The following is a 10,882-nucleotide window of genomic DNA, read 5'->3' as shown; positions in this document are numbered from 1 at the left end:
GCATTTCTACTTCACTGAAGGCAAGCAATCATTTTTCCCAAGCTGCTAGGAGCCATCCCAGCTGTGTATTAGACCCATTTCCAGAGACTTAAATCCTGGGTCAACAAACGTTGCCTTAGCCAGCATCTCATTCCGTCCACCTTCAGCACCCACAGGATCCACCCCCGGGCAGACTTTCCCAGTCCTGCTGGGGCGTGTTCACCAGGTCCTGTCGCTTATAAACCCTCCGGTCCCTTAGCAGGCCTAGCACAGCTGACTCACGCAGAGATCTGAACTTCGCCTCGTGGCCAGGAGGAGCGGTGACAGCAGATCCTGAGGAGGGGCCAACACTGTCTCAGAACCCCAGCTGAGGCTTCCTCGATGGTCTTCTTGCAAGGGGGAGAGAGCCGCAACGCAGACCCAGGGAAGTCGGAGTTCCCAAGTGCATGGATTCCATGGAGTCCAAGTTCTGAGTCCACTTGGGTGTAGAAACCTTGCCTATGCCAAGGGTTTAGATTCCTCTGCGGCTCTGTCCCTGGTGGTCAGCTCAAACGTCAGAGCTCTGGTACAAGGCAGTGCCCCCCTCCCACCTGTAGCCCAGGCCACAGATGGACCACGAGTGGCAGCCTTAGCATCCTCGCTGCTATCTATGGCATGCCACAGACGTTTCTCCCCACTACTCCCCCATGGGTTTCTAGCCAGCTAGTGACTTCAGAATCCCACCCCCTGAGTCTATTTCCTAAGACCACTCCTGGCACCAATTATATTAGCTCAGGTTCCCTAGAGGCAGAAGAATGCATGTTCTGGAAAACACATTGCCGACAAAAATTCACTATCACCATGGAGCTGTGCGTTCCAAGAATATAAGACACGCCACCTCATGGAATAATTAGTCTCGAATTCTGTGAGCTTTGAGTTTTGCGGGGTCTTTAGGGCGCTGTTGTCCCCTCCCAGTGCTCCTTCCTGGACCTCTGTTGTGCAGTCGGCTGGTCGTGGCCCCCAGCTGCCCCTTCTCTGGAGCACTGCCCTCAGCTGATGGAAGAAGGTACTTGATCCTGGAAGTTAAACCCCAGCGCACAGCAAGGGCGGCCGGCAGCCAGTGAGGGGCTGATGGGGTGGGGGGGGGTCCAAAAGACTCTGGCCTCAAGGCAGACTTATGCTTCAGCACGCCCTACCTTTGCCATGGCTCACACAGGACTGGGCTCTCGTGAGGACTGTCATGCCCTGTTCTTTTGTCTCTCTTATCCTGTCTGATTCTCTCCCTTAACAGCCTTTCCCTGAAGAGAGAAACTTCTCGGTTGATCGTGTGCTCCTGATGCACAACATGGTGGTTGTTTGGTCTTCTTCAGAATAACTTTACTCCCTCCGTTCTCTGGCCCGGAGTTACTGATGTTTAGGGGTGTGTGTGTGTGTGTGTGTGTGTGTGTGTGTGTGTGTGTGTTTTAACACAAATTCTAGCATTACTACCACCCTTTAATACAGGCTTGCATAATGTTGTTAAAAGATTAAAATATGTTTTGAACTGTACGATCAGGTAATAATAATGCACTTAGCCACCAAACTTACTGTCAGAATCTGTGATGACGGGGTGACTGCATGGGTCACCTCGTCATGACAAAGGATGGCGGGTCCTTCTTCCCACTGGCTGGAGTGCCATCGCCATGTGGCAGTAATAGAAATGCGGCCTCAGCTCACATGGCCTGCTAGCTTGGAAATTACACAATTCCCGAGGAGTTGTTTTACTCTGGGGGGAGGGGATTTCAAATTTTGCATGTCACATTGGAGATATTATTATTCTTATGTTACATGATTTCAAAATCACTTCATTCAACTTCACATCAAATACAACACTCGGTATCTTCTAATACTTTTCTAGATTTGTCTTTTATTTTTAGCTTCTTGATCAGGTAGGAATTAATTTTTATACATGATGTGAGGTAGGGATTGATTTTTTTTTTTTCAAATGGAGGGCCCGATGTCACAGTCTCATGTATGGAAAACTCCATCATTTCCCTGATTTTCCCTACATGCACATGTCTATTTCTGGAATTTCTCTTCTGCTTCTCTGGTTTCTCTGCCTAACCCTTTCCACTTCACGTGATTTTAAATACTTTATGGTCTGTTTTAATATTTGGTAGAACAGACGCCCAAATAATTGTTTTTCTTTTCACTTTTTTTTTCTTGGCTATTCTCTTGCATTTTCTCTTCCAGGTGATATTTGGCATTGTCTTGTCTGGTTCCATAAAAAATCCTGCAGGGATAGTGATTGGGGTGGTAGTGAATTTATAGTTTAATTTGAGGAGATTTGACATCTTTACAATATTGAGTGTTTCCATCCAGGTCTATGGTTGTGCCTTCCCATTCATAAAAGGTCTTCTTTTATGTCCCACTGTAAATTTTTATAGTTTTCTTCTCATAGATCCTGAGCATTTCTTGGTAGGTTTATTCCCAGGTATTATATATATATATATGGTTTTTTTTGGTTTTCACCGTGAATGATCCTGGAGGGTTTCTGCCGTTGTACTTCCATCACGGCAGGATTCTTGAGGCTTGAATGAAAAGAAATGTTTCCAGCTTCTGAGTGAAGGAGGCTGTACCTCACTTGACAAGTCAGAAGGCAAAAGTGACCGCAGACATGGGTTCGTTTTCTTCAGCGTGCAGTCAGTCCTTGGGTTCTGATTTCGGCTCGAATGCGGTTGCAGTCTCCTGTCTGGTGTACGGGGGGCAGGTGGGCTCCCTCAGCACCCGTGAAGCCCGATGCTGAACACGGTTATTACACTAGTCCTTCTGCAGTCACTCTGAACACAAGGGGACTTTGGGTCTCCGCTTCCTTTCTCAGTAGCTCCGGCTCTGGTGGTTTTCCCTGTGATTTCCTCTGCTCCCGCCAACCCCCTCCCATCTGCTCCCCATCTTCCAGGAATTGTGGACAACTTCTCCAGCATAGTTACAGATTCACTCTGTCTCTTTTAAATACGGCGTTTCTTTCCAGGGGCCGGGGGCAGGAGGACAGGGAGAAATGTTTTGGGTGTTCATTTTTCTTAAGTCAGGAGAATCTTAGATACGTTTCTGGGGGGGTGCAGGGCAAGTTGAAGATGCAGGGAAGAGGTGCTAAGTGACGTGGCACTGTCCCTCAAGGAGGAGCAGGAGGGGCTGGGCTCAAAGGTCGGTGGTGGGAGGGCTGGCTTTAGACAGGCAGCCCAGATCAAGGGCGGGCACAGGTGTAGGTGTGTTCGTGGTAGAACGCGAACTGTGTCCCCATTTGTTCCTTCTGTGTTCTCAGCGAGGTAGGACAGATGCGAAGTTATCATGCATTTCTGTTCAAGGCAGAGAGGGTTCTCCACACAGGCTGATGGGACAACCACAGATCCCACCTGTCCCCAGCTGGGTGGGGGGTTGTGCAGGGAGCTGAGGTGTATCCCGGTGCACCCACCAGACAGGCTCTGGCCGTGGACCTGTGTACCTCACTCCCAGAGAAGTGGGAGCTGTTCGAACTGGCAGGGCAACCAGGCTTTTGGACGGCACACGCCACAGCTTCTGTCGCTGGCCCTGAGCTGGTGCCGATCATCTGCACTAAGCCAGACCATGGGGCAGGAGTCCCGGGAGCGTCCCAGTGAAGCCGAGGCTTCGGCAGAGAAGTGAGAAACCTGTGCCCAGCGCGGGCAAGTTGGAGAACTTCAGTGTGTGACTCGTTCTTTTCCAAAATTCCTCTTTCCCCCCTTATTTAATTTTTTTTTCAGAAAACGTGTGATTTTATATGCTTTTCTCTGCATGTATTAAACAAATTGCACAGCTGAATAGCTTTTCTTAAAACCTGGACATTCACCAAAAAGAAGTTTGCCAGCACAGGCAATTAAGCTTTCTTCTTTGAACAATGGACTGACTGACTGGCACATCTGAAATGCGAGCGTGTTTTTTTATTCCACTGTTCATCCTTCAAGCTGATAAACAGCAACAATGGGAAACAGCTGGGACAGGAAAACATTTGAGTTTGTATTTTCAAAGCAAGCAAGAAAGAAACCCGTCAGTGTGGGCCAGATCCCGTCTTCCGCCTGAGGGCGAGCCGGCATTTGGGGAGGGAAAAATACTATACATATTTCTAATCAAACATTACATATTTATTAATGTGCAGCTGGTGCATTGTATTCTGAGGCTTGGTGTGTGGGGGGGTGTCTTCCCCCACCCCCACGCCACCCGCCTTGTTCTTATAATGTGTCTTGTCTGGCAGGCTGGTATTGTTCTATAACTGACGTTACTTTATAAGAACCCAGAGCTGCGTCCATTTAATAGGAGTCATGGAGACAATCGCTCTTGGAGCAACTCGGGTCCTGGTGACGTCGGTGCCATCTGAACCTTAGTTTCTGTTCTGAGAGCAGGATGGGTAGACAATGGAGGTATTTGTGGACAGGTGCACTGGGGATACCGTGCATGGGGAAGCCCCCAGCACCTTTGTGCCACCCCCCGTACACCACACCCTGGGGTCCCTTCGATGAAGGACACACCTCCTGCCCATGGGTCCGTGCCCTTTCAGAATGCGGGAGCAAATTTATTTGGATGCTTATTGAGATTAAACTTGCCGTGCACTTCGTTGGGAGCAAGGGTTGCATCTGTTCATTAGGTGGGGAGGCTCACCTTGTCAATTTCCATCGAGCGCGGGCACGAGCGATCACTTTATCATCATTTGTCAGCAGCCTGGACAGGTTTTACTCAGCTCTGATTCCTCCCGGGCCCCGTTGTCATAACTTCATTGGCTTTATGGCCGCAGCTGAGCTCCCTTGTGCAATTGCCTAATACATCGACTTTACCTTAATATTGGTAATATGTTAAATGTAAAAGAACGTGGAAGAGAGACTAAAATATTAAGCTTCAGGCAAGCCACACACTACTGGGACAACCCCAGGCCCACCCTACACTAGTGTCCCCATCCGTCACTGGAAATCCCATTATACTGGGTAAGGGAAGGGATCCGTCTCCTAGAGTTTGGAAAAATTGGAGATTTCAGCCTCCCTCTGGTCTCGTGGACCCAGAGAGTTTAGTCGGGGAGGCTGGAAAGGGTTCTCGGCCAGGGGGTGGGGGCATTGGCTTCTGGGGCACAGGGATGGCAGTATCATTCACCCCCTGGGCTTCGGGCTTCCCATCTGCTTGCTGAAGGGAGCCGGCAGGAGGTCAAGGCTTTGACGCTCAGATTCCCACTGGGGCCGGGCAGCAAGAGAGAGGAGCAAGCGGGCCGGGTGGGGGGTAAGGAGGCCACCACCACTCTCACCTGCACCGAATGCTGCCGTGGGGGAGAGGCGGCCCCGCAGACCCAGACGTTTGGATTTGGAAAGAGAAACTGGAAAGTTTGGAATTTGGAAAGAAAGAATTCAGAATTCTGAATGTGTATGTCAGCTGTTTTAATTTTTAGTGTTGGCACGGAATTAAATTTTAAAACCCCACTCTGTTGATACAATAAAATGTCTGCTGACCTTGATTAATGATGATGATGATGATGGTGATGATGATGGTTAATGATAACTCACATTGCTGAGTGCTTGTCATGGAGCAGGGGCAGGTTTCCTCCTCACGATGATGCGATAAGACAAGAACTGATATTATCCCTGTTTTACAGGTAAAGGATTGGAAACCTCGTAAGTAACTTGCCCAAGGTCACTATCCTTGCTGTCGGCTGATCAGGTAATTTGCTTCCAGGACCTTGGACATCTACCGACAAGGGACTCTGGGCCTGTGTGGGAAATGCGGCTCGTGTCTGAACTCAGATTTGCTGGCAAAGACCAACGTCTTTCAACCTTCTGTTTAGAAAAAAATCTATGCTGCCCTTAATCTTTTGCTGGAATCTTCCACCTTTTGCTGGGATCTTCCACCTCTGTTATTGCTGTCCTTCAAAATCCTGGGTTTTCCTTAAGCAGCGGGGAATGACCGTGCTCACGCCCTAGTTATAGGGCAGAGGTAAAGGACATGGCTTGGGTTTCCTGACTTTCCCACAACGTACCTTCCTACATACACAGCCTAGAGCTCTGTCTTAGGTTTAGCGAAATGTGTGAAAATCCAAGCTGTGTCCTCCACTCCCTACAACTCAGCCCTCGGGCCTCCAGACGGGACATTTACCTGAAACTTCTTAGCTCCTTAATAAACACTTGTGAGATGAATGTTTGATGAATTAAAAATTTGAGAGTAGGGTGTTATGAACAAGGGTTTCTTTCTTCCTCCCACCCTCCCTCCCTCCTTCCCTCCCTCCCTCCCTTCCCTCCCTTCCCTCCCTTCCCTCCCTTCCTTCTTTCCTTTCTTTCTTGCCCTTCAACTGGGCTTAAGTTTTTCCTGTCATTATCTCTGGTTGTCCTTTTCACAGACTCTCGCGGACAAACACACACACGTGCATACACTTACCTGTGGTTCCACACACACCTCTGCACATGCAGTGCTTACCTGTGGCCCAACATAATTGTGCACACACTTGTATATGGCCCAGCACCCACCTGTGAATGCCTATGCTTACATGTGCAAATGCACATACTTACATGTGTTTCGACGTCCATGTGTACACATGCTTGGTGTGGTTCAGACACACCTGTGGGGTGGGAGCCGCAGTGTGTCCCTGAGTGATCCTGAATCCCACCCAGGCTTAGAGGTGCCGAAGTATGTTTCCTGTGCCCTAGCCTCGGGGAGAAAGATAAGGGTCTGTTCCGGTTTCTCACCTGAGCCAGGATCTGCTACTGCCCCAGTACATGTCCAACATTGGCTGATACCCAACATTCTCAGGAGGTAACCGACGACGTTCCCCAGAGAACCCTTTGGCTTGCACAATTCCACCCAGTGAGCCCATCAGGGGAAGACCTGTCCTGCCCTTGCAGGTGGGGTGATAAAGGGAGGTGGCTTTCCAGGGTGTAAGGCACAGAAAGGGTCCTTTGTGCGTGAATGTGCATGTACACGCACACATTGCAGTGGGTGCAGGCCATGATGGGATGTCTCAGGAAGGAAGGAGGGTCATGCACCTGTTCAGGTGCGATGTGCCCTCTGCTGGCTTAACCAGAGAACGTCAGCAGCCTCCTGCTGAACTGGGTCCACCCTGTTCCCATAAACCCTGAGGAATGGTGTTTTCTCCCTGGGGGAGGTGGGAGGCTGAGGATGGTCAGAAGCTTGTGTAATGGAGCCACTCACCTTTCACCCGGACTCGGGCTCGCATTTCATTCCAAGGATTCTGTGGAGGACTTGTGCTTTCGTGGAGAAGTGGTGAATATTCAGGCAGGTAGCAGGAGATTCTGTTAGACTGGGACCATGCAAGTTCACAGGGTTGGGAGTGGAGGGACTCCCTCCCGTCCCTCTAGACCCATTTCAAATGCAAGGTTGGAGAAATGGAAGGAGGGGCTGATGAGGAGGGGAGAGTAATTGAGGATAATAATAAGGCAGCTTGAGCACCTACTATTAACCCATTTTGCTAGGTGCTTTAAATAGATAATTTCCAATCCTGACAACGACTCTGTGGGTTGATTGCTTTACTATCTAGGCCCATTTCTCAGAAGTTATAACTGAGGCTCAGAGATGCTAAATCAATCCATGCAAACTTAACGTAGCAGGTTCATGCAGAGTGGCTTATAATGCCGGGACTAAATGATTCCAGAGCCCCTTTCTGTCCCCACAAGGACACCAGTTCCCAGGCTCCCCACCCCTGAAGGCTGGAGCGGGCCCTCCAGCGCTGGCTACTCTCGTTTCCTGGTGCCTAAGGCCGGTAGAAAAGAAAATTAGCTCCATCACCAGCCAGGCCTGCTCGGCGGGACCTCACAAGCCAGAGCGGTCCCTCCACCGTTTGCGGAGCGCGAGCCCCGCCTTTCCCAGTGGTCTGTCACTTGTGGGAGAAGTTGGGAGCCGGCCTCTGCCTCGCGTCCCGCGTTCAAGGTTATCCAGAGAGCGCCGCGGGCCTCATTTGCATGGCGGCGCGGTGCGAATGCCCAAGCAGCGCCGGCCAGTGGGGGCGCGCAGATAAGGTCTGCAGGCCCGAGTTTCGGGTTGTACTTGCATTATCATAGGCTTCCTTAAGCTCGGATGAATATGTAAATCTTCCGCCGCCGCCTCCTTGTTCCGCGGTAATGGGGCCCGCCTCCGCCCGAGCAATTCCGAGGGTAAAATTGATTAATATTTGTTTTCAAAATGACACGCGGTGATGTATGGGCCCTTTTACAACTTAAATTAATACTTTAAAGAGATGAATGGTCTCTACAGAGGGTGTTAAAGTTCAAGCCCAGGGAATTTGCATATTTATATTACAGCCAACTGATAGTAATTGTGGGAACGGACTGTAATGCCGTTCGTTTGTCATTTTCAGCAGGGGTGTGTTTCAGCCCGGGACCTCATTAACTCCCGGAGCCTCAGCCCCTCCACCCCTCAGGACACGGGCTGGCGGCTCTGGGCACCAAGGGCCTGCGTCCAGGCCCCAGTTCGGCCTTTTGATCCCCAGCCTCCTGGGGTTTGGGCCCCTGTTTTGGGGGGGCAAAGACATATGCGCAGGGGTAAAGGCGGATGCCTTGAGCTTATAGACCCTACATTCTGTTTGTCTGAAATCCCTCTCCCTTGTAGCCAGAGTCCGACCCTTCCTTACCATCTGTGATGCCCCTCCCAGCCACCTCCCACTCTCACTAGGGTCCTGCCATCCTTCTGCCTTCCTGAAGGTTCTCCCACATCTGAGACAGGGTCTGAGGGCAAATGGTTTCTTTAGGAAGTGACCCCAGGGAGTAATGGTAGAGAAAGGGTAGGGGACCGTAGAGGTACATCAACAAGCAGGTGGGACGCCATCCTGCCTGGGTCCTGGGGCATTGCTGTAAATACCGTAGGGCAACTTCGGGATTGTTCTACCCAAAGGTGAGGAAGCTGGTGCACTTCATTCTCAACTTCATTTGTCGTTGGCTGAGGGCTGCTCCTTGGCGACTAATGGGGAGCACCTGCTGCTAAGTGCGGGCACAGAAATCCACGGCTACAGTCCCTGGTGTCGCCATTGGGCTGGGCAGCCTGGACTAGAGTGGTGTGTGGGACGGGGAGGCCAGTGTCTCCTAACTGGCCTCCCTGCTCCTGCCTTTGCCTCCTCAACCTCCGTCTACCCTCCAGTCAGCAGCCAGGCCAATCCTTTTGAAGCAGAAATCAAGCCAGATCATTCTTCTGCTCAGAACCCTGCCCTGGCTCCTCCTATCTCTTTGGAGAAAAGCGAACAAACTCCATGCCATGACCAACAAGGCCCTGCACATTGGACCTGTCTCCTAATCTCTCCCCCTTGCTCCTTCTGCAGCCACAAGGGCTTCCTGTTGTTCCATGAATACACCAGCCATGCTCCTGCCTCAGGGCCTTTGCACTGTCTTCTTTGCCTGGAATCCTCACCCCCCACCCCCCATTCCCTGGACATGGCTCAGTCCCTCACTTCCTTCAGATCCTAAATCAAATGTCACCTTCTCAGGGGAGCTTTCTCTGCCCACTCTAGTCATTATTCTGCCTCCTTACCAGTTCCCCGGGCCTCTGCCCCACACTTGGTATGTCTCTTCCTGCTTTGTTGCTTCTTTATAACGCTGCTCACACTCTGACACATGGCATATTTTTCTTGTTTGTTGTTGGTCTTTTCACTCTGGAATGTAAGCTCCATGAGGGCTGGGACTTGTCAGCTCACTGCTGCATCCCCCAGCACTTGCAACAGTCCCTGGGTATAGTAGATACACAAGAAAACCGTATTGAATGAATGAATGAAGGCAGGCCCAGCAGTGGCTGCGTGGTGGGTCCCACTGCGCAGGTGGGATAGCTAGGGTCGGTGGAGGTGAGGAGGTCTGGCCGGTAGAGCTAGTTTTATGAGTTTGCTTAGCTGGGCTCTGTGCTTGGTTTAATGCTCAGCTGTACCTGTCTTGAAAATTGTCATCATCTTAGAATAAGGGATTCTACATTTTCAGTTTGCACGGTTCCACGAATTATGAAGCCAGCCCCACTGTCAAGTTACCAGAGCTTAATTCAGGCTAGAGCTGCTAGGCATGGGGTCTGGGCAGGGACTTTGCAGGGAGTTTTTAGATCATACTGCTACCAGTGATGGGTGGTGTGCCTCACAGAGGTTTTGGGAGGACAGAGGGCCTGGCGCTAACCATCCCCGAGCGAGATAGGTAATGAAACACAGAGTTTCATTATTTCTCATGGGCGTGCACCCCTCACAAGCCCATGTGTTCAAACAGGCACACACAGACCCAGGGGCATGCATTTTAATATAGATGTATTTTTAAATGTCCTACATTTTTTTTGGTAGATTACTTGCAACATTGGCTCAGTTCTCCACCTCTCTGTCCAGGGCAATGTGAGTGTGCAGTCCTCCTGTTACAAAGTGGAGTCTGTTTATTCCCCCATCCCTTGAACTTGCGAGTTGCTCTGGCCAGTGGAATAGAGTGGAGGTGCCCGGTGCTGGTTTGGACTCTTTCTTTCTTGGATTTTGTCTCCACATGAGAACAAGCGTGGGCTGGCGGGCTGGAGGGTGAGGGCCCAGAAGAGTCAGCCAAACTCTTCTAGTGGAGATCCCGGGCGGAAGCCCAGGTGAGGCGAGCCAGAGGACCACAGATGTGTCTGTGAGTCCTGCTCTGCCTGGCTTCGATCAGAACTGCCCTTTTGGCCTGTAGAACCGTGAATAATAATAAATGGCTGTTAGATAAGCGGCTGCATTTTGGGGTAGTCGGTTGTAAATCAGTATTGTGGCGATGGGTAATCAATACATGACTTGTACTTAACTAGGCAATTGCTCACACAGGAGCCAATGGCCATGTGTTTGCGTGTCCTTACTGAACCATCTCAGACCCCCCAGCGGGTGGTGTGGGCAGAGAAAGGAGCCGGAGAAGCGGAGGGAGGCTGGATCTCAGCCCTGTGCTTGTTTTTCTAAGGGGAAGAAAAGCGTGGAGTGTGT

The sequence above is a fragment of the Mirounga angustirostris genome, unplaced genomic scaffold (assembly GCF_029215605.1).
Source record: "Mirounga angustirostris isolate CCGP_5_RB_7025 unplaced genomic scaffold, mMirAng1.0.hap1 SCAF_16, whole genome shotgun sequence".
Lineage (NCBI taxonomy): Eukaryota > Metazoa > Chordata > Mammalia > Carnivora > Phocidae > Mirounga > Mirounga angustirostris.
This window is presented reverse-complemented; position numbering follows the sequence as displayed.